Below are 21222 nucleotides of genomic sequence, written 5' to 3' on the forward strand. Positions count from 1 at the left end.
TGCCCCATGTGTCTCCATCATGCCTCATCTGTGTCCATCTTGCCCCATGATCCTGCTCCATGTGTCTACATCCTACTTCATGTCTCCATCCTGCCCCATGTGTTTCCATCCTGCACCATGTGTCTCCATCGTGCCCCATCTGTCTTCATCGTGCCCCATCTGTCTCCATCCTGCCCCATGTGTTTCCATCCTGCACCATCTGTCTCCATCGTGCCCCATCTGTCTCCATCCTGCCCCATGATGACATATTGCAGGATCATGGGGCAGGAAGGAGACAGATGAGGCAGGATGGAGAAACATGTGCTGTCGAAACATATTTGTGGATTGCCACTATTAATAAAAATAAAAAATAAAAACGTTCTCCTCACGCTCCAGCGGCGATGTTCCCTCCAGGCATTTCAAGCACGGACTCACTGGCGAATGACAATGACGTCATATACCAGCGACGTGTGCGCTGACGTCAGCTGCCAGCCTCTGATTGGCTGGGGCTTTTAACTATTGCCATTCAGGCCCCCACGGCAATAGAGTTTAACTGAACCTGTGTCTTGGTCTCGAACACAGGTTCATTTACTGAATCCTGCCGCTGGGGGCCAATGAGCAGAAGAGAGGGGACCCGATGCTGGCCCCCTCTGCTTATCGGGCCCCATAATCCAGTAAGGGCAGTAATGCCCTGATGGCGGCCCTGATTGTCCCGATTATCTCGCATGAGAGAATATACAATAGTGTGACCCTGGTCTAATGACTATTCTCGTGGCTGTGCATTTTTTGGGACAGAGAGGTCCACACCAAATCTAGGAGACATGTTTGAGTTTGGTCCAAGTCAGTGATCACACTTGCCAATCAAATTCTATGGGTCACTAATAAAAATAAATCAGACAGCACATCAGACTTTTTTTTTCATATAAGAAAAAAATTATGAAACTCTGATGGTAAAAGCTGACACACTGACCAAACACTGAGGAAAATCTGATCCAGCACTGAGGGAAATCAGACTATTTTTGTGCATGTGAAAAATCGCTGACTTGTGAATGAGGTCTTAGCTTACATATGTAGATAGCAACTTCATCCACATATATTGTAATCTACATTTTCCATGATACTTGGTGTGAAGTCCACACCAAGAACCTGCAACAAATCTGTAATATCTGAGCAAAACCTTCATGGGGTTATCTGGGACAATTTTATTGTTTTCTCACGTGGCTAAGATCTGACAGGCAGTAATCATGTAAGGTGTTTCATATATACCTTGATTTCCTTACCCTTTTCAGTTCCTACAGTTGGCATTACCATCACCAGACTGCATACAGCCGCATTTATTCCCATAATTTCATATGACATCCAGGTATCTACTTCTCATAATTATTTTTACAATTACCTTAATGTCACTAGTCACAACATAACTGCCATTAACCCTTTCTTACTAAGATAATTTCAGGAAGGTTATTTTCCCTACAGCACAAAACTGGTAATTTCTCTTAGGGCTCATTTCCACTGGCGAGGAAAACGGACGAGTGCAATCCGATAAAAAATCGGATTGCACTCGGACCAATGTTATTCAATAGGTGTCTTTTCATTTGCGATTTTTTTTCTCAGCCGAAATCGGACTGAGAATAAAATCGCAGCATGCTGCGATTTGCTGCGAGTCTCGGACGAGACTCGCCAATGCAAGTCAATGGGTGCGAGAAAAAAAACGGACGGAATACGGACCATCCGTATTCCGTCCGTTTTTTACAGATACATCACCATTCTGTGGCCTAGAACACTGTCCATGGTCCTGTAAATGACTTTTTAAAAATAGTTGCAGAGAAAAAAAACGGATTGCATACGGATGTCATACGGATGGTGCGATTAAAAATCGTATTGCACTCGCATGACACTCGCATGACAATCGCATACGCTACATCCCTTTTTTCGGTCCAGATTACGGACTGATTTGTCTCTCGCCAGTGGAAATGAGCCCTTACAGCACAAAAATGTTAACTGTGGATTCACTTTCTTCTACCGCGATATTATAACAGTATTTCTTTTCCAGGTACTTCCATGCTTCCACACCTAGTTCACGTTACTTTTACTGAAATAGTTTTTATTACTTCTTGTTCACTGTAAGCACCCTTGGATAGAATATCTTCTGTCATCTCCTATCGCGTCAAATCGTTTGACAAGTGGAATCATACTAACATTTTCCCATGTATTTTGTATTCCACGACATATTGTTGATCTTGTCTTGTTTCGTTTTTCTATTTTATGTATACTCTAGTTATCTCCAATAAGGAAATGCTGATGAATGTCCTATGACGGACCGAAAACGTTTAGGCTGTGTGCACACGTATAATGGTCCACTGCGGATTTTTCCGCAGCAATTTTGATAAATCTGCAGGGCAAAAACGCTGCGTTTTTGCTGCAAATTTATTGCGAATTTAGAGCGGATTTACAGCAGTTTTCCTGCGGATTTCACTGCGGTTTTACAACTGCGGTGTTCTATAGGAGCAGCTGTAAAACCGCTGCGGAATCCGCAGAAAGAAGTGACATGCTGCGGAATGTAAACCGCTGCATTTCCGAGCATTTTTTTCCGCAGCATGTGCACAGCTTTTTTTGTTTCCCATAGGTTTACATTGTAATCCGTAGCGTTTTCCGCATCGTGTGCACATACACTTAATTTAATCTACTTGGTCTGGATGTACAATAAAGAAGGAATCATTTTTTTCAAATACTGAGTGCCAAGTAATTTTTTTGCCTAAGATCTGACTGGCGACAGCTCAGAGATCACAGACCACTCCGGGCGATTCTGCTGCTTCACATCAACATAGTAGCTGCTTCTGTTTGGAGCTGCTCTGTCAACTAGGTGAGACTGCTGATGTCATGCTGATTGACACCCAGCTCCCCCTAGTTAGACAGCGGGGATCAGACTGTCTATCAGCATGACATCAGCAGTCACGCCACGACCCATCAACTGAGCAGAAGAAAAGCAGCTGCTCTGTCTATGTGATGCCAATGGAAACAGCAGAATAGATTACAGGAGTGGTATGTGACCTCCCAGATTGGCACCGGGCACAACAGACAGGTAGTTAGCAACTATATGGCTGTTAGTCCTTGGCCCATAAGAGAAAAATATAATAAACCTAAATAACAGTGGCATAGAGTGCAATGGACACTTTGGACCAGGGCTTCCCAGCATGTTGGTCAGATGTATGGGCCCTCATAGCATTCTAAATCCTAGAAGGAAATATGTGTTCCCCCCCCCCCCCTTTCAGCATTATCCAGTAATGTCCCCTATCCTGGGTTCATTCTGGTATTTATGTCCCTCAACCTGGCCCCATCCTGACATATATGCTCCCAATCCAGGGAAATATGTTCCCCATCCTGGATCTATCCAGGTATATAGGTATATACTGCATGTTCCCTATCCTGGATCCATCCTGGTATATATGCCCCCAAATCCTGGGCTCATCCTGGTATATATGTCCCCAATCCTCATATATGTTACCAATCCTGGTATATGTCCCTCATCTTGGCTCCATTCTGGTGTAGATGTTGCTTATCCTGGACCTCATCTTGTTATATATGTGCCCCATCTCTATCCTGCCCCAAGATCCTGCACCGTGTATCTCCATCCTTCCCCATGATCCTGCTCCAGATGTCTCCATCCTGCCCCATCTATCTCCATACCTCCCTATCTGTCTCCATCCTGCCCATGATACTGCACCACGTGTCTTCATCCTGCACCATATCTCCATCCTGCCCCATGATACTGCACTATGTGTCTCCATCTTGCCCCATGTTCCTGCTCCATCTGTCTCTATTCCTCCCTATCTATCTCCATCCCTCCCTATCTATCTTCATCCAGCCCCATGATCCTGCTCCATGTGTCTCCATCCTGCCTCATCTGTCTCCATCCTGCCTCATCTGTCTCCATCTTGCCCCATGTTCCTGCCCCATCTGTGTACATCCTGCCTCATGTCTCCATCCTGCACCATGTTTCTCCATCGTGCCCCATCTCTTTCCATCCTGCGCCACGTGTTTCCATCCTCCACCATCTCACATGGTGCAGGATCATGATGCAGGAAGGAGACAGATGGGGCAGGAAGAAGACACATGTTCCATGTGGCTCCATCTTGCTGCACAAACATCTTGAGGCTGCCGCTTTCAATAAAAATAATAATAAAAAAAACACTTTCTCCTTACCTGGCCGCGTTCCAGTGGCGATGTCCAAGCCAGGCATTTCAAGAAGGGACTTGCCAGCGAATGACAATGATGTCATACGCCGGTAACGTGTGTGCTGACGTCAGCTGCCAGCCTCCTATTGGCTGGCGGCTTTTAACTATTGCCGTGCGGGCCCGCAATAGAGTTTAACTGAACCTGCGTCTCGGACGCAGGTTGAGTTACTGCACCCGCAGAATCCTGCAGAATCCTGCAGCTGGGGCCCGGTGAGCAGAAGAGAGGGGGCCTGATGTGGACCCCCTCTGTTCACCGGGCTCCATACGCCATTCAGAGCAGTAGTGCCCTGATGGCGGCCCTGAGGATACGTTCACACAACCATATTTTCAGTCTTAGAATAGTATTCTGTGTATGAAAAAAGCAGACAGCATTCAAACCAATATTATTCAACGGTGCAGAGCAGATGAGCAATTTTTTTCACTGACCGAATCTGCGTGTGAAAAAATGGCGACAAACACGAGTTTAGTCTGCAAATCGAAGGAGACTCTACTGTTCTAATCTATGGGTGTGAAAAAATACTGACGCCGTGCGGAGCCACAGTGTAGCATTCAATTTTTATGGATACATTGTAATTCTGTAAAAAAGAAAGTGTAAAGGGTCTTGTAAATAATTAATAGCTGCTGCTGTAAAAACAAATTTGAATGTTTTTTTTAGACGCTCGTGTGAACCTACCCTCACTTTGATCTTTGTTTAATTAATTAAAAGGCTAGTAATATTACTATAAAAATAAATAAATTAACATATTTGGTATGAATGCATTCATAAAACTCACCTATCAAAATCTGAAATTAATTACGTAACCTGATTGGTGAACAAAAAAAATAAAATAAAAATAAAAACGCCAGAATTACAGGGTTTTTTTCTTTCTTCCCCAAAATAGTATCATTGCAAACATCAGTTTGGTGACAAAAAAAACATTAATTTCTACTGAATTTCTGAATTTTTGTTCACCACTTTAAAAAAAAAATAGGAAGTTTGCTATCACCATAATAATACTGACCTAGAGCACACTGACCTACTGACCTCGGTTCCCAGGTTATTTTTACAACACAATGAACGCTGTAAAGACAAAACCCAAAAAATGAGTTCAGAATATCATGTTTTTCACCATTTTATCGCATTGAATTATTTCCTTTGTTTTTCGGTAGATGATATGATAAAATGAACGGCGTCAATCAATAATCCATAGCTCAAATGGTTTTGTTGATGGAAAAATAAAGTTACAGCTTTTGTTAAAAGAGGAGGAACAAAATAAAGGCTATGTGCACACGTTGCGGATTCATGTGCAGATTATTCCGCGCAGAATTTGAAAAATCAGCAGGTAACACGCCCTGCGTTTTACCTGGGGATTACCTGCGGATTTACGGCAGTTTTTGTGCGGTTTTCACATGCGGTTTTACACCTTCGGATTCCAATTATACAGCAGGTGTAAATCGCTGTGGAATCCGCACAAAGAATTGACATGCTACGGAAAATAAACCGCAGCGTTTCCATGCGGTTTTGGTTTTCCATAGGTTTATATGGTACTGTACAACACATGGAAAACTGCTGCGAATCCGCAGCCAAATCCAAAACGTGTGCACAAACCCAAAAAGTGTAAAAAGTTTTGTTTTTTTTGTTTTTTTATAACCACAAAGGGATTGGGTGATTGGGTAACAGTGATTTTGATTAGCAGGTTTTTTTATTTATTTATTTTTGTTTTGGGTTTTATTTATTTTCTATGCATGTTGTTATTTCCAATTTATTTCACATAGTGCGTGGATCACCAGGTCATAAGACCTTCGGGGGCATTATTAGGAGAATTTAATATTCCATATATATACTGTGTGTGATATATATATATATATATAATTAATCTTTTTACTTGAGCAATTCCGTTAATGAACCATGCCCACCACCATATTCACAAACAGAGCGGCCAACCCTATCTAGCCAACATTCCCGTACATCATACATGTGACCTCACAGCTACTAGGTAATGAGAGAGCGTTCTACCTGTCATAATGGCCTCAGGGTGTAGGACATTCTACTGGCAGCCCACAAGTTATTAGCAACCCGCCTGGTACCATCAAGACATCATGGCTTCTCACAAGAAAAGCAGGAGATCCTATCCCAGAAGGAGAAGGACTCGCAGACCCCATAAAATGGGTAAATGTTATTGAGCCTACACTAAACAGTATAACCTCCATTATAATGCTATACATGTAATTCTTGGCAATGGGCAACCTTATATTTATACATTGGCTTCTTCTAGGTCATAAACGTAGACACCGTTATTACTCCAGAAGGCGGATGAAGCAGGACCAGGAATAACCCCTTACTGCTGTCACCGATGACCACTTCTCTCCAGATCGAGTCCACTGGGGAAGTTGAAAACAAGAAATTCAGAACTTCATAATCTGTCAATAAATCAGCATAAGGGCACCGGCATGAAATAAACGACCATGAGCAGATTGCAGTCTCTTCTCTTAGTTTTATAGAACTAAAATTATTTAAATAAAATAAGGTAAAACAGGACTTACAGTGGATATTAAAAGAAACATTTTAGAATTTCTTCCACTTTTAAAGTCACCTGTAATCTGTACAAATCCACTGCAAAACAAACGGAAATCTTTTTGGATGGAAAAATAAAAAAATAAAATTAACCCCTTTCTGACCTCAGACGGGATAGTACGTCCGAGGTCAGAACCACCGCTTTGATGCGGGCTCCGGCGGTGAGCCGCATCAAAGCCGGGACATGTCAGCTGTTTTGAACTATTAACTAGTTAAATGCCACTGTCAAACACAGACAGAGGCATTTAACTACCGCTTCCGGCCGGGCGGCCGGAAATGAGCACATCGCTGACCCCCGTCACATGATCGGGGGTCAGCGGTGCTTCTGCATTGTAACCATAGAGGTCCTTGAGACCTCTATGGATACTGATCCCGGCTAGCTATGAGCGCCACCCTGTGGCCGGCGCTCAATAGCACACCTGCATTTCTGTTGCATAGCAGCGATCTGATGATCGCTGCTATGTAGCAGAGGCGGTCGAGGTGTGCCAGCTTCTAGCCTCCTATGGACGCTATTGAAGCATGGCAAAAGTAAAAAATAAAAAAGTTAAAAAAAATGTGAAAAAAAAAAAAAAAAAAATAATAGTTTAAATCACCCCCCTTTCGCCCCATTCAAAATAAATCAATAAAAAAAAAAAAATCAAACCTACACATATTTGGTATCGCCGCGTTCAGAATTGCCCGATCTATCAATAGAAAAAAGCATTAACCTGATCGCTAAACAGCAAAGCGAGAAAAAAATTCGAAACGCCAGAATTACGTTTTTTTCGTCGCCGCGGCATTGCATGAAAATGCAATAACGGCCGATCAAAAGAACGTATCTGCACTAAAATGGTATCATTAAAAACACCAGCTCGGCACGCAAAAAATAAGCCCTCAACCGACCCCAGATCATGAAAAATGGAGACGCTACGGGTATCGGAAAATGGAGCATTTCTTTTTAGCAAAGTTTGAATTTTTTTTTCACCACTTAGTTAAAAAATTACCCAGACATGTTAGGTGTCTAGGAACTCGTAATGACATGGAGAATCTTAATGGCAGGCCAGTTTTAGCATTTAGTGAACCTAGCAAAAAAGCCAAACAAAAAACAAGTGTGGGATTGCACTTTTTTTGCAATTTCACCGCACTTGGAATTTTTTCCCCGTTTTCTAGTACACGACATGCTAAAACAAATGATGTCGTTCAAAAGTACAACTTGTTTAGCAAAAAATAAGCCCTCACGTGGCCATATGGATATGGACAGAAAAATAAAAAAGTTATGGCTCTGGGAAGGAGGGGAGCGAAAAACGAACACGGAAAAATGGAAAATCCCAAGGTCATGAAGGGGTTAAAATAATGTGGTTGAAGAAATATACATACAAACCCTTAAACTAACACGTCATTGAAGTACACTTTCAATTTATTGTCGTATAAAGTGGAGCGCCCCCAGACGCAGGGCCGCGGGTACTCGGTACCGGGCCTCTCTCTGTCGGTCTTGGGGTTGTCACGGTGGCCTGACCCGGTGCGTGACCCTGCTAAGGGGCGTCCAATTAAAGGTGGTGGTGCGTGGTGCGATGAATAACGAGGACACAGGGTTGCAGTCTCTTTACCTCTTTACTGAAGGCTTCGGGATCCGCAATCCAGAGCACTGCTAACAGGGCTGTCCGAGACCGGCCGGTCCGAAGGCACATCCAGAGTTCCCTTTGCAGGTGGAAATCAGTGCCTACCTACTAGCGCCTGGGTGTTGTAGTACTTCCCTGCTGAGCACCACGGGATAGTCCTCACAACTGTCATGTATGTTTCTGTTCTTACTCTCCGTCCCCCAGATAATTTGGATAGGACGCACCCGTATGACGGGGTAGGGCTGGAGCTATTTTATAGGGACCCTAGAGACGCCCCTCTCCCACAATTTGCCTCCGTTGTCTTCATTAGATGAATTAGGTGAGACAGCCAACCTATAATTAACTGTCCTGCCGTTGGTTTGAAGTAATGCTTAGAGCCCAATACTTCCTCGGCGTTCCGGCCACCGGCTACGCGCCTCAGTAGGATGTTGCCGATCTCGGGGCACGACTCCTACTGGTTCTATCGCCTTTTGCTGTGATCTCGTTTCTCACTTCTCCACAATAAACCTCGCTTCTTGTCCTTTCTTAAGATACCGCCGCAATGTAGAGCAGGCGCGGTTCTGTAACGATCTGTTCTGTTCGCTAGGCCACTGTCAGGATCCCACCCCTGACAGGGACCCCCCTGAATCTTCCCAAGCAACCTCTTCTCTCACCAGGTGTTGCCTGGGCAAAACCCAGTCAGCTTCTCCCTAACTTCCTATCCAACCCCCAGTTTTACCCAAGTGTGAGGAGTGGCCTAATACATAGAACCCTTTGCTCCCCCTGATGGCAAGAGTGTGAAGTGTAATGTGTGACTGTGATACCTGGTCAGGTGAACTCCTTTAGTGCAATCAGACGTAACATCACTCCCCTTAGTGGCAGAGCGACGTTACTGCAACGACCAGGTTTCTGGGGCGCTGCACTCCCCCCCCCCCCCCCCCGGTTAAATCCAGTACTCCCGGACTGGGAAGAAAACAACGATACATGTCAGCAAAAGACATACAACATTTTTAAATGCAATGAACAAGTAAATTTAACAGTGCTTCCCTTTATGGGAGGTGAGGACACTTGAACGTTACAAACAGAAACATATTTAAAGTTTTTAAATAACACTCATTAATTAACTGACTATAAGTAACCATCTTTACCCAGCCAGGTATTCTACCTACTAAGTGCAAATTCTGGGACAATAATTTAACTTTTTCTTTAAGGGCGTTTAGGCTGAACCCACTAAAGGCTTACTATAAAACTCTAGAATATAAATTAACTTTGTCTTTATTTCTCTTTTCTAAATTCAATATTTTCTTTACTCTCTCTGATTCTGAACATGCAGGACCGCCTGGCTACTCGTCCGGGCCTACTGCCTCTTTTCTTTTGTAAGCTTTATTCTTCTTTATTCACAGTATAAGATCAATCAACCATCTCTCTATGGTTTCCAGGAGGACTCACTAACCCCTACGGGTTCACTTTCTTTGAAATTCGGCTTTCAATTCTTTCCTGTCCTCAATCTCTAATAACATCATTAAACATTGTCTATCTTAAATAACTAAACACTATCTACTACCATTCAACATTTTCAAAGTAACATAATACTTAAGTGCAACATGTGAACATCCCCTTTAAGAGGAACACCAAGTCTCTTTGAGGTAGCGCAACTTCTCAAGTTGCAAGTCCGTTTCAAAGCAGGAACCTCTGCGCTGTTTCCTGGAACAGTCTCTTCGAAAAGCTCCTTTTCTTGTAAAACCAGTAGAGGGCACCTTTAATAAGGTGCAAACTATTTACAGCACAGTTTGTGAACCATTCACCGTCCATGATTCGGCAGTCTTTAAAACAGTGATGAACAAAAGCAAAAACAAAAAGCAAAAATAATAGGGATCCCGGGTAAACAAAGGGATCCCTTTAAGAATAACCCTGATCGGGTATCAGCAGCAAAACAGACAAACAGGCAGTTAACTATTTACAGTTGCATGGCTTTAAGGCTTACTCCGGTAAATCAGGGGGTGGCCTCCACCGGGGCTTTACCTGACAGGTGGCCCTCTGTGGCTCAGGCAGGCTTGACTCCAAGTCTACTCCCGGTGCCAGGTACACTCCATGAGTTTGAGCCTTCTGCACGACCAGGTCGTGCGCCACGATGAGTGTCTGCATGGGCCGGTGAATAAAGCTGGTGGCGGCAGAGGCTGCTGCAGCCGCTTCAGCGGCAAGCTCCTCCCCCTCGGTTCTGGAGACCGCCAGGACGGCTGTACAGCGCTGCATGTCCCGGGCCCACCAACCTCTTCCCTTTAGATGCCGGCGATACGTCACCACATCTCCCGGCCTCAGGAGGGACTTGGCGCCGTCTCCACACAAGCAGGGTTCCACCTCGACCCGGGTGATGCGGACTCTCAGGGTTGCTCCAATTTCTTGAACGAAGCCTTTCCCTTCCTGGGGCTGGTAAACAATCACAACGCCCCATTTCGGCAAGGAGCCCTCCAGCAGCTCACCTCGCGCTTCCCGCTCCACTTCCCGCTGGAACTCCGCGATTAGATGGTTCCGATAGTCTCCCCAAGGGAAGGGCCTGAGGTCGTGCCCCCCCGGTAATTCGGGGCCAGGCGGCGGGGCCATCGGGGCACAAATGGCCGCGGTGGTGACTGGATCAGGTGCGGGGGTGAGGCGTCCTCCCCGGGGGTCAAGGCACTGAGTACCTACGCTTGAGGTAACTCCTCCGGTGCCACTCCACTCTCCTGAGGGAGGCGTACGGACTGGGGACCGTTCAGGCACGGGATGCCCCCCCGGCAGCTCCCATGGATCCAAATCCTCCAACAGGGGCATGTCGGCGTAGTCCTCCGGTGACGGGGGCCGGTGCGGTGCCATTCTTTTCCGCAGGCCTTCTCTGGTCTCCAGTCCCACCTCATCTGAGTCATAGTTTCGTTTCTTCGGTCTCCGCCCACCATAGAAGATCAGGAGGCGGGTTTCAGCTGCTGACGGACACGTCCTTAGGATACAGTAATATTTAGACTGGGCGGCCATTGTCTTTCGCGCTCTCCAGCTTGTGTTCGCCCACTTCCACGCCCTTCTTCTCCTCTTGCGCTCCTCTTGGCGCTGTAATGGCGGCGGTTTTGGCGGGAACTTTTGGCGGCAAGTGGCAATGCACAGTCTTTGCAATAAATCACAGTTCAAGCACAATTCAATCACAGTTCCAAGGCACACATGACCTGATTCTTCAGGCTTAAGTAGATCCTGTTCGTGACGCCAAGTTTTGGAGCGCCCCCAGACGCAGGGCCGCGGGGTACTCGGTACCGGGCCCCTCTCTGTCGGTCTTGTGGTTGTCACGGTGGCCTGACCTGGTCCGTGACCCTGCTAAGGGGCGTCCAATTAAAGGTGGTGGTGCGATGAAATAACGAGGACACAGGGTTGCAGTCTCTTTACCTCTTTACTGAAGGCTTCGGGATCCGCAATCCAGAGCACTGCTAACAGGGCTGTCCGAGACCGGCCAGTCCAAAGGCACATCCAGAGTTCCCTTTGCAGGTGGAAATCAGTGCCTACCTACTAGCGCCTGGGTGTTGTAGTACTTTCCTGCTGAGCACCACGGGATAGTCCTCACAACTGTCATGTATGTTTCTGTTCTTTCTCTCCGTCCCCCAGATGATTTGGATAGGACGCACCCATATGACGGGGTAGGCCTGGAGCTATTTTATAGGGACCCTAGAGACGCCCATCTCCCACAATTTGCCTCCGTTGTCTTCATTAGGTGAGACAGCCAACCTATAATTAACTGTCCTGCCGTTGGTTTGAAGTAATGCTTAGAGCCCAATACTTCCTCGGCGTTCCGGCCGCCGGCTACGCGCCTCAGTAGGATGTTGCCGATCTCGGGGCACGACTCCTACTGGTTCTATCGCCTTTTGCTGTGATCTCGTTTCTCACTTCTCCACAATAAACCTCGCTTCTTGTCCTTTCTTAAGATACCGCCGCAATGTAGAGCAGGCGCGGTTCTGTAACTATCTGTTCTGTTCGCTAGGCCACTGTCAGGATCCCACCCCTGACAGGGACCCCCCTGAATCTTCCCAAGCAACCTCTTCTCTCACCAGCCCAGTCAGCTTCTCCCTAACTTCCTATCCAACCCCCAGTTTTACCCAAGTGTGAGGAGTGGCCTAATACATAGAACCCTTTGCTCCCCCTGGTGGCCAGAGTGTGAAGTGTAATGTGTGACTGTGATACCTGGTCAGGTGAACTCCTTTAGTGCAATCAGACGTACCATCACTCCCCTTAGTGGCAGAGCGACGTTACTGCAACGACCAGGTCTCTGGGGCGCTGCACTAAGTCTTTTTGGGTAGTTGTCTATCAGCATGGTACATCTAGAATTGGCAATCTTTCTCCACAAGTCTTTGCAGTAGTGCTCCATATCTGTTAGATTGTAAGGGCATCTCCTCAGTACAGCGCCCTCTTCAGGTCATCCCACACATTTTCAATTGGATTCAGATCTGGGTTCTGGAAGGGCCATTCCACAACTCTGATCTTGTTCTAGAGAAGCCATTTTTTTGTTAATTTGGAGGTATGTTTATTGACATTATCATGCTGAAAGGTGAAATTCATATTTCTATTCATCTTTTTTGCACAAGACTTGCAAAATCAACTGATGTTTAGAACTGTTCAGAATTCCGTCTTTTTTGACTAAAGATCCAGTTATAGTTGCTGAGAAACAGTCCTATAGCCGTGGCATACCACTAATAGCAGCAGACCATGTGGTTGCTATGGGGCCTGTGAGTTGGTCCCCCATGGCCTAGCATTGGACATTTAACTTTATCGGCATTCTGGATGTTGATACAGTTGAAAAGTAATTATGGCAGAGAGAGCCATCAGCTCCATTCTCCATCATTCTCCCTGTGCGTTTGAGCTCTGACATTTGAGAGCAGAGGTTCAGAACACGCGCTGCAGAGACCAGAGGAGTGGGGAATGAAGAGAGATGAGTACTTTTATTTATTTATTTATTTTAAATCAGGCCATTATACTGTTTGGAGAGCTTTGTGGGGGCCATAAAATTGATTTCAGGGCTATGTTGGGATCGTTATACCATTTACTGGGCTATGTGGAGGCACTATACAGTTTGCAGGGCTATGTGGAAACCATTATACTATATGCAGGGCTATGTGCGGGCCATAATACAGTTTGCAGGGCTATGTGGAGACCATTATACAGTTTGCAGGGCTATGTGAAGACCATTATACTATATGTAGGGCTATGTGGAGACCATTATACAGTTTGCAGGGCTATGTGGGGGCCATTATACTTTATGCAGGCCCATGTGGGGGCCATTTTACAGTTTGCATGGCTATGTGGAGACCATTATACTATATGCAGGGCTATGTGGAGACCATTATACTATATGCAGGACTATGTGCGGGCCATTATACAGTTTGCAGGGCTATGTGGAGACCAATATACAGTTTGCAGGGCTATATGGAGAACATTATACAGTTTGCAGTGCTATGTGAGGACCATTATACCAGAGGCGTATCTAGGGGGGATAGGTGGGGCATGTGCCCCTGGCATAGCCGTCAGGGGGCACAGTCGGGCCTCATAATCCGGTTGTCAGCAGTGTCTCCCCTGGTGGGTGCATTCTGCCACCCCCTGACTGAAAGTCGGCTGTTATGTGTGCCGAATGTCAAGTTGACAGCCGGCACAGAGAAGATGCAGCGTGCCGGCCGCATGTGCAGGGATCTTTCCTGCTTCATGCCGTGCTTCGTCTCTCTCACACAGACAGCAGCGCCGCTGGATGATGTCATCAGTCAGCGGCCGGCTGTGCCAGAGAGAGGAAGCTGCTGATGGTGATGCTTCAGCTGCGGGAGAGCGTGCGGACAGGTGAGAGGTGCCGTGTGTGTGTCTGTGTGTGTGCGTGCGTGCGTAGCGCTGCAGGGGAATGTGCAGAGAGGTAAATGATGTTGTGTGTATAGGGGGAGGAGACGGCAAGGATGGGGTGATGGAGAGGGCAATGATGGGTATGGTGGGGAGGAGGAAATGATTGAAGTGGAAGAATGGGCAATGATGGGGAGGGTATAGAGCAGGCGTCTCAAACTGCATTCCTTGAGGGCCTCAAACCATGCATGTTTTCAAGATTTCCTTAGCATTGTACAAGGTGCTGGAATCATTCTCTGCAGATGATTAAATTATCACCTGTGCAATACAAGGAAATCCTGAAAACATGACCTGTTTGCAGCCCTCGAGGAATGCAGTTTGAGACGTCTGGTATAGAGTGTACATACTTATGTATAACACAGTCCCTTAGTGTATAGTGCACTCACTTATTATATATAGCACAGTCCCTTAGTATATAGTGTACTCACTAATTCTGTATAACACCATCCTTTGTTACATAGTTTCCTCTTTTATCACGTATAACACCGTTCCTTATTACGGACCATTCTCTTCAGTTATATATGGTGCCGTCCCTTATTATATAGCTTCCTCTGCTGTTATGTACAGTGCTGTCTCTTACATAGTGTATTCTTGTTATTTTGTTATTCACAGCGCCCTCTTTTATTACATAGTCCCCTCTCCTTTTAGATATAAAATGACTGCTGATGGAGTAGCCGGTGACGAGACGACCAGACCATCAGCTCCTTCATTAGAAAAGAAGCTTTCCTCTGCTCTATCAGCCATAATTGCATTATACTGCTAACAAAAGAGGATGGTATGTAATAAAAAACAGGGCTCTACATAATCCAATATGTAAGGGACGGTACTGTACATAACAAGAGAGGGCACTGTATAATAAGGGACGGCAATATACATAATAAATATATACACATGTATGTGTGTGTGGCTATATATATATATATACACACAATAGCTTTTTCGCCACACATTTCTTGCACAGGGTCCCCAGGCTGTCAGTGACCGCCTCTGCCTAGGCATCAATTGTACTCGTATCTTACAGAAGCGAGAATGCACTTGAGGCTCTGACTGCCGGGTCAGAGCAACGTGATCAGATCATGCGATTACGCTGCTGACGTCACTCACTTGCACTGGTAGAGGTGGACACTGGTGGTAAGTGCTCCAGTGGAGCTGAAAACACCGAAGATTAAGTGCACGGGGTGGGACAATTTAAGTGGGGATGAGGGGATTTAATGTGTGTGAGGAGAATTGGAGTGGTGATGGGGGTGTTTAATGTATGTAGGGTGATATGGAGTGTGGATGGGGGGATTTATTATGTGTGGGTAATATTGGAGTGGGGATGAGGGGATTGAATGTGTGTGTGGAGGTACGGAGTGGGGATTGGGTTATTTATTGTGTGTGGGGAGATTTGTAGTGATGATGGGGGATTTAATGTGTGGGGAAGATTTGAGGACCCAAAATGAAGAGCAAAGGGGGAGATGGGGGGCATATATGAGGAAACAGTACAGGGCAATGGGGGCATGTATGAGAAAACAGTAAGGGGGAATGGGGGGCATGAATGAGGAAGCAGTATGGGGGAATGAGGGCATGTATGAGAAAACAGTACTGGGGAATGGGAGGCATGTATGAGGAAATTGCAGCGCCCCCACTGCCGCAGGGCTGAGGGGTACCCGGTACCGTGCCTCTGGGTCTCTGCTCTGGGGTTGTCACGGTGGCTAGGCCCGGTCCGTGACCCTGCTGAGGGGCGCACAATGAAAGGTGGTGGTATGGGATGATAACGTTATGGTGCGGTGTAGTGCCGGTCGCAGTAAATAACGAGGACACCAGGTTGCAGTCTCTTTACCTCTTTACTGAAGGCTTCTGGGTCCTCAGTCCGGAATACGGTTAACAGGGCTGCGCAAATCCGGCCGGTCCGATGGCACCTCCAGAGTTCCCTTCGCAGGTGGAAATCTGTGCCTACCTGCTAGCGCTTGTGTGTTGTGGTCCTTCCCTGCTGTGCTTACGGAATAGTACCCCACAACTGTTGTGTCTGTTTCTCGTGTTCCCTCACAACTCGATTCTAATGTTCTTCTACGTCCCCCTGATCTTACGGTTAGGACGTACCCGTATGACGGGGAGGCTCGGAGGTTCTTCCTGGGCTCTATCGTCACCCCTCTCCTGTTGTTACCCCCCTGTGTCTTCCTGGGTCTGTGTGAGACAGCCCGCCTGTGACTGACTGTCCTGCCGTAGGTTTGAAGTTTGGCTTGGAGCTCTATACTTCCTCGGCGTTCCGGCCACCGGTTATGCGCCTCAATAGGATGTTGCCTCGATCTTACAGCACGACTCCTACTGGTATTCTCCTAGTTGCGTTGATCTCGTTTCTCACTCAGCACAATAAATCTCGCTTCTTGTCCTTTCTTGGGGTACCGCCGCTATATCGTGCAGGCGCGGTCCCGTAACGTTCTCTCTGGTTGCTAGGCCTCTGTCAGGATCCCACCCCTGACAGGGACCCCTCCGAATCTTCCCCTACAACACCCTCTGCCACAAGGTGTTGCCTGGTTCCAACCCAGTCAGCTTTCTGATCTAACTTCCTGCCTAACCCCCAGTTTTACCAGATTGTGAGGAGTGGCCTAATAAATAGAACCCTTAGCTCTCCCTGGAGGCCAGACTGTAAAATGTATTGGTGTCTGTGATACCTGGTCAGATGAACTCCTTCAGTGCCATCAGACGTACCATAGCCCCCCTTAGTGGCGGAGCTACAGTACTGCAACGACCAGGACTCTGGGGCGCTGCAAAATAGCATGGGGGAATGGAGGGCATTTATGAGGAAACAGTATGGGGGATGGGTGCAGACAGTATGGGGAGTGAATGGGGGAATGTATGTGGACACAGTATGAGTAGCGATGTGAGAAAGGTATGTGGACAGAGTAGGGGAGTGAGGGTGATGTGATGTGTGCAGACAGTATGGGGAGTCAAGTGAGCAGGCAGTATAGAAAGTGAGGGGGTAAATATATGAGAAGACAGTATGGTGAACAGGGGTATGTGAGAGGAGACAGTATGAGGAGGGAGGGGAATAGTGTGAGGAGACAGTATGGGGGAGTAAAGTGAGTGGGCACAGAATATAAACTGAGTAGTGGGGTGTAGCATGGAGGGACAGTGTAAGGCCACAGCCAGGAGGGGACAGTATACCAAGGAGGGAGAGTGTGACGAGAGAGTAGAGTGTAAATACTGGGCCCTATAGAGGGGACACAGTATAAGAGGACGGTGTGAAGAGGGGGTGGGTATGGAAGGAAGTGGTAAATGTAAAGAGCATGTACCATAAGAGGGACAATGTGGGGGTCATATTGTGTGCAGACAATATAGTAAGGGGCAATTTTTTAATCAGGAGCATTATAATTACACTTCTATCTTTAAGGGCATCATGTGGAGATTTTCTGAAAAAGAGCGGAGAAGATGGAAGTCTGCAGACACGAGCTGTGGATGACAAAACTCATCATGGGGTCTGGACAAGGTGAAGAAAAGAACGAGAACGACTCCAGAGACGACTTCATCTATAAGGTACCTGGATGTAAATGTTATTTGTGATACTGACTAATTCTCATATTTTTATTTATGTTAGGAGCATTAAAAGGGATGTCCCGGTTTGTAATGAGTCTGCAGTCATTCTATGTGACTGCAGACTTCTGAGTTCTCACAGTGCGCCCTGCACGCTGTCATGATTCTCTCGTGCTGGTGATTTACATACATGAAGTCATGCGCTGACTAGACATGTGTGGCATCACTTAATGAAAATGAACTGAGCGAGGCAGGGCACGTCTAGTCGGAATGTGGTCAGAAGTATACAAATCGCATGCTTGTGCTGACATGACTGTCCACCGGCAAGGGAGAATCCTAAAAGTGTGCAGTGCATTAGTTGTGACAATTCGGAAGCCTGCAATGTCAGGATTCAGCTCTGCAGGTTTCATCACATGGACACTTCACTCATATGCGACTTTCATACTTATGGTCCTGTGACAACTAGCTGCTCTTCCTGCTTCTCTCAGTTTTTCACGGAACATTGAGAACATTAGGGAGAAGACCTCATGGGTACATGACTAAGTGTGCAAATCGCATATGTCCTTGGGAGGGGGGTGGGCGCCAAAATGAATATTTGCTAAGGATGCCAGAAAACGTAACTACACCTCTGAATTATACTATATGTAGGGTTATGTGGAGACCATTATACTATATGCAGGGCTATGTGGGGGCCATTATACAGTTTGCAGGGCTATGTGGGGGCCATTATACAGTTTGCAAGGCTATGTGGAGGCCATTATACTATATGCAGGGCTATGTGGAGACCATTATACTATATGTAGGGCTATGTGGGGGCCATTTTACAGTTTGCAGGGCTATGTGGGCACCATTATACAGTTTGCAGGGCTATGTGGGGGCCATTATACTATATGCAGGGCTATGTGGGGGCTATTATACAGTTTGCAGGGCTATGTGGGCACCATTATACAGTTTGCAGGGCTATGTGGGGGCCATTATACTATATGCAGGGCTATGTGGGGGCCATTATACAGTTTGCAGGGCTATGTGGGCACCATTATACAGTTTGCAGGGCTATGTGGGGGCCATTATACTATATGCAGTGCTCTGTGGTGATTATCATACAGTTTGCAGGGCTACGTGAGGACCATTATACAGTTTGTATGGCTCAAAGGCATTATATAGTTTCAAGGCTATGTGGGGGCCGTTATATTGTTTGGAGGACTAATGGGGCCATTATACTGGGTGAAAGCCATTAGACAATGTAAAGGATTGTGTTGCGGTCATCATATTGTGTTGACGGTTGTTTAGAGGCCATAATAATGTGTGGAGGGGTGTAATGGCGGTTATACTGTATGGAAAACTAACGATAATAAGGGAAAAGTATGCAATAAGATGGATCATCAATAAAAACTCAATGTTTATTTGTACTTAAGTCAAGGCATATATTAACCCCTTCCCGACATCTGACGGTATAGTACGTCACATGTCGGGACCCCCGCTTTGATGTGCGCTCCGGCGGTGAGCGCACATCAAAGCCGGGACATGTCAGCTGTTTTGAACAGCTGACATGTGCCCGCAATAGGCGCGAGCAGAATCGCGATCTGCGCGCGCCTATTAACTAGTTAAATGCAGCTGTCAAACGCAGACAGCGGCATTTAACTACCGCATCCGGCCGTGCGGCCGGATATGAGCGCATCGCCGACCCCCGTCACATGATCGGGGGTCGGCGATGCTCCTCCATTGTAACCATAGAGGTCCTTGAGACCTCTATGGTTACTGATTGCCGGTGGCTGTGAGCGCCCCCCTGTGGTCGGCGCTCACAGCACACCTGCAAATCTGCTGTGTAGCAGCGATCTTATGATCACTGCTGCATAGCAGAGCCGATCGGGCTGTGCCTGCTTCTAGCCTCCCATGGAGGCTATAGAAGCATGGCAAAAGTAAAAAAAAAAAGTTTTTAAAAATGTGAAAAAAATAAAAAAAATATAAAAGTTTAAATCACCCCCCTTTCGCCCCAATCAAAATAAATCAATAAAAAAAACCCCCAACCTACACATATTTGGTATCGCCGCGTTCAGAATCGCCCGATCTATCAATAAAAAAAAAAAAGAATTAACCTGATCGCTAAATGGCGTAATGAGAAAAAAATTCGAAACGCCAGATTTACGTTTTTTTGGTCGCCACGACATTGCATTAAAATGCAATAACGGACGATCAAAAGAACGTATCTGCACCAAAATGCTATCATTAAAAACGCCAGCTCGGCACGCAAAAAAATAAGCCCTCACCTCACCCCAGATCACGAAAAATGGAGACGCTACGAGTATCGGAAAATGGCGCAATTTTGTTTTGTTTTGTGTTTTGCAAAGTTTGGAATTTTTTTTCACCACTTAGGTGAAAAATAACCTAGTCATGTTAGGTGTCTATGAACTCGTAGTGACCTGGAGAATCATAATGGCAGGTCAGTTTTAGCATTTAGTGAACCTAGCAAAATAGGCAAGCAAAAAACAAGTGTGGGATTGCACTTTTTTTGCAATTTCACTGCACTTGGAATTTTTTTCCCGTTTTCTAGTACACGACATGCTAAAACCAATGATGTCGTTCAAAAGTACAACTCGTCCCGCAAAAAATAAGCCCTCACATGGCCAAATTGACGGAAAAATAAAAAAGTTATGGCTCTGGAAAGGAGGGGAGCGAAAAACGAAAACGGAAAAACGGAAAAAGCTCCGGGGGTGAAGGGGTTAAAAACATTTAAAAAGCCAAAATTCTATAACTAGTGATAACCAGACAAACCTCTAATAGAGCTAGAGTCCGCCCTATATGTCAAAATAATGAACAGATCCCAATAGCAAGTATAATAAACACCTAAAGATGAGTCCCCAGCGCTGGACCTGGGGATGTGTGACTGCAGACTTGTGAATCCTCCCAGGTCACGCACTGTGCGCTGCGAGGATTCACCATTGTCTGGGAACGGCGGTCAGGCATGCATACTCCTGGCCAGAACCCTCAAAATGATTTCAGTTTGTTTCTCAATAGATTTGTACGGATTGAGTGACATAAAAGGTGGAAAAAGTTCTGAAATGATTCTTTTTAGTATGATTTTTTGTTACAGGACAGAAACCTGGCATTTTAATAAGGGTGTGCAGACTTTTTATATCCAGCCTTAGGCTACTTTCACACTGGTGTTAACTGCATTACGTCGCAATGCGTCGTTTTGCCGAAAAAACGCATCCTGCAAAAGTGCTTGCAGGATGCGTTTTTTCTGCATTGACTAACATTATCGACGCATTTGCAATGCAATGACACACGTCGCAACCGACGTGCGACGGTTGCGCCATGCTGTGGCGGACCGTCGGGAGCAAAAAACGTTACATGTAACGTTTTTTGCTCCCGACGGTCCGCTTTTTCCGACCGCGCATGCGCGGCCGGAACTCCGCCCCCACCTCCCCGCACTTCCCCGCACCTCACAATGGGGCAGCGGATGCGTGGGAAAATG

The sequence above is a fragment of the Ranitomeya variabilis genome, chromosome 4 (assembly GCF_051348905.1).
Source record: "Ranitomeya variabilis isolate aRanVar5 chromosome 4, aRanVar5.hap1, whole genome shotgun sequence".
Classification (NCBI taxonomy): domain Eukaryota; kingdom Metazoa; phylum Chordata; class Amphibia; order Anura; family Dendrobatidae; genus Ranitomeya; species Ranitomeya variabilis.